The 3734-nt window shown below is 30.9% G+C and overlaps 1 protein-coding gene across 1 annotated transcript in view; it reads left to right on the forward strand.

Moving 5' to 3' along the window:
- The first annotated feature begins 3386 nt into the window (after positions 1 to 3386).
- The window catches only part of LOC117106809, a 24635-nt gene continuing 24287 nt past the window's right edge, over positions 3387 to 3734 (forward strand). The window contains exon 1 of the mRNA XM_033248270.1: positions 3387 to 3454. The gene's annotated coding sequence lies outside the window, so the exon portion shown is untranslated. The remainder of the gene's footprint in view (positions 3455 to 3734) is intronic.

Raw genomic sequence — 3734 nt, forward strand, 5'->3', positions numbered from 1 at the left:
AAAAAGCCGTAATACACACATCAAGGAAGTTGAGTGTAGGCCTACTTTATCTTTAACGATAGAAATGTTATAGGCCTAAAAGTTATACATTTCAGGGGTATTGTACTTCAAGTTCACATGGTTATCGTTGTCAAAATTATCATGTTTCTTCGGCAGAAAAACTAGATAACAGTATGGTAAATATTAATGTAGGCCTGCGGTAACCTTTTGAGTTTATGGCTGAGTACTTCCTACCGAAGGAAGCAAAGGTGGGGAAAACAATCATGACGATAATAACTTCTGATATTTTAATGAAAATCGACGTGAGATTGATTACAGAAGCTTATTTTTATTTTTTAATTTGTTATCAATCATTTGACGTAATCCTGTCCTGTTTGGTGTCATATGCCTTATAACATGTAAAGTGCTTTTCAAAAAAATATGTTGCACAATAATGTTTGTAAAATATCTGTTTTGGCCTATCCTACAAAATACTTGTCTGTTTACGTCATTAAAAGTAAATTGGACATACAAGGGCTGTGAATTGTAGGTCATCACACGCTTACGGTACCGGATACAGTAGTCCCCTAACGACGTAGAACATTAAAGGAATTGAATTACATTTTCTGTGGTGGTGACATCACAACATTTTGTGTGTGGCAGTGTATGTATATACATATATATAGTGTGTGTATATGCATATATTTATTTGCATGTATAGGCCTATATAGGCCTATGTATATTATATATATGTATATATATATATAGTATATATATATATATATAGTATATATATATATATATGTGTGTGTGTGGGGGGGTGTGGTGGTGTGTGTGTGCGTGTATGTATTATGTACGTATACAGTACACATATACAAGTATTGTATTTTGTTAGGATTTTTTCCCTTAATCTTCATTATGATTTAAATGTTAAAGTTTATTAATACTACTTATCTTAATAAGTTGCCTTACAGTAATAATCGTAATGTATTCTCTTTGTTTGGAATTAACTTTATTTCCATACTGTAACACAGTTTTCTTTTAAATTAATTACTAACTTGATTTTGCTGCAATTCAGTATGTTCAGTATGTATTTATACTGTGTACACCCTTTGCTTTTTATTTATCTTAATTGAGATTTGAATTTTGTATTTTCGATGTTATTTTTTTTTAAAATAATTTTTGTTAAATTCCCTGATATTTCTGTTTGTTCACTTATATTGTTATTTAATTAAGTAAGTTTGAACGCACCACTGTATAGTGTGTGCCACTGTCGAAAAAGTGAGAGCCAATTGAATCCTGAAACTGAAACTGACACGAGGGCAGTATTTCAAAAATTTTCGCTGACACATTCACTTAATGGTGGTATTTTATAGCCAAAACCCATAGGTCTACATTTAATAAATAATGTAATTTCTTTAAAGGACATTAAGGAATATAAGCACCTTCCTCTTCGGTTTTACCTATCTTGATATGTTTTATGTACGAAATACAGTAAAACCTATCAAGCTCACACATTCGGGACCAAATAAAGTGTCCCCTTAACAGGGGTGTCCCCAAAACTAGGGGTACCCTATGAAGGGGACACTAACCGAAAAAGAAAAATTGTCCGCTTGATATATGGGTTTTGGCACGTAGTCATACAATGAGGACATATATTCTTCATAGGCCTAAATTTATTTCAGTTGACCTAAGATAAGAACGACTTACAATAATAATTAAACTAAATTGTAGCAATAATTTGCAATGCAAATACAATGCATTTATGATGAAATCAAAATAAATGTAATTAAAACAACAAAATTTGATTTCACGGAAAAGTGTCGAGTGTCTCAAAAGGAATTTTACTGTACCATGTATCACAACATTTGATTCAATGACGACAATCATTCATGGAATTTTATGTAGGCCCTATGTCAAACAAACACGAATCTTTCTATTTACTAGCAAAAGACGTCATAGAACTGTTAAAATTTATTTGTTTTTTCTAGACATTTTGCTGAACAACCCCTAAAGGAGACATAAGGATGATGACCTCCAGTTTAGGGATTTGCGTCCTGAAATACAGTAAGGCATTATCCACGATGATAGAATTTCACTCTAAAGTAGAGGTAACCTATCCTGTCACTTATCCTCTTTTTAAGAATATTTGAGCCCTCCGAGGAATTTTTTTCTTCGTAATAATCCATTTTAGCGTATTATACACGAAAAAATATTTTTTTTATCTCATTCTCTAATTTTCAAATTGTTCTGTAATGGTAATTATTTAGCATTGAATAATATACATCCCTTTTGATGTATATTATTGATAATTTGATTTACTTTAATTTGTATTTGTTTATTTTCATGTCACCTTTCATATCACTTTATTAATATTACTTTATGTTATATGCTTTGCTTTTCAATTGATTTTACTTACATTATTGTTTGATTTAATCATTGTCTGTATATATCCAGGGAGATGTAATATATCTATGTTAAAAGACCGGACTAACAGGCCTGAGAGTCAGAGTGTTTTTCACACTATAGTTAATCCTAGCCAACTTAGGTTATATATTGTCTTAGCTTTTGTTAAATTTCCTTTCATTGTATTGTATTTTATTTCATTGGCTGAATAAAGAATGAATGAATAAATGAATGAATGAATGAATGAATGAATGAAAAAACACTATCTTGAGGATCATAAAATAGGCCTTAACGTTTGTGAACCGTTCTTCCTATGATCTAGCTAGCAATAAAATATTTGTCAAATTGAATACTAAACGGGAGCGTGTGTCTACTGATTGACGTTTGTTTTTTCTATTTTAAGCATATCCTATCCATGCTTTCTGTGTTGGTAATTCACTTAAATAACTGTACAAGTATATACCAGGTTTTTGTGACTTTTTACTGAACTTTCTAGACAGGATTTGTAGCAGCTTTCTGTGTTGGCAATCCACTTCATAACTTAAATAGGACAGGTTTTATGTAGCATGGCATCATTTTTCGTAAACTTACTTTTCATTTTTTCTTTTGCTCATGACCCATCCCATCATTCCTCCACCAGATGCTCCCTGGGGGCAGTAGACACAAAAACCAAGATGTATTAAGTGACGTCAACTTTCTGATCGGGATACTGTATATCATTTGCTGTCACTTTTTTTTCTGTTCAAATAAGACTTACCTTATTCTCATACACTTTAGGGAATTTCTAATGACAAAAACTTCCATTAAAATTTACAACACTGAGAGTTCATTATATTCAAATATTTAGTAGCGAAAAGCTTGTTGACAGATAATATTAAATAACTTGTGCAAAGGTCATAACATTACCAAATATGGAAGGGTGATTGACTATCACCTCTATCATTACCATGGTAACGATATTACACATTACATTGAAGCATTATTTAAAACGAAATTCTTCTTTTAAGTTTCATTTAGGAAGATCTTACCGATCTTACAAGTAGTCATATAGATACAAGATAGCACAAAGGTAAGTTTTTATTACTGGATCTTGATAGCATAAAAGAGATAATTTTATAGCGTTATAAGTCTGATCACTAACAAATAGGCCTGTATTATAGGGTTATATATAAGGCCTATATTATATAAAGATATATATAACTTTTCTAATGAAACATGCGATACTGTGTTGAACCTATTATTTTTGTATTAATTCGATGGTTTAATTACAATTGAGCACTCTGATGATTTTGCAACTCGTTTAACCGTATATACATTTAGGCCTATATATATATATATATATATATATA

The sequence above is a fragment of the Anneissia japonica genome, unplaced genomic scaffold, assembly GCF_011630105.1.
Source record: "Anneissia japonica isolate Jap-2015-1 unplaced genomic scaffold, ASM1163010v1 scaffold2471_len1564793_cov202, whole genome shotgun sequence".
In the NCBI taxonomy this organism is placed as follows: domain Eukaryota; kingdom Metazoa; phylum Echinodermata; class Crinoidea; order Comatulida; family Comatulidae; genus Anneissia; species Anneissia japonica.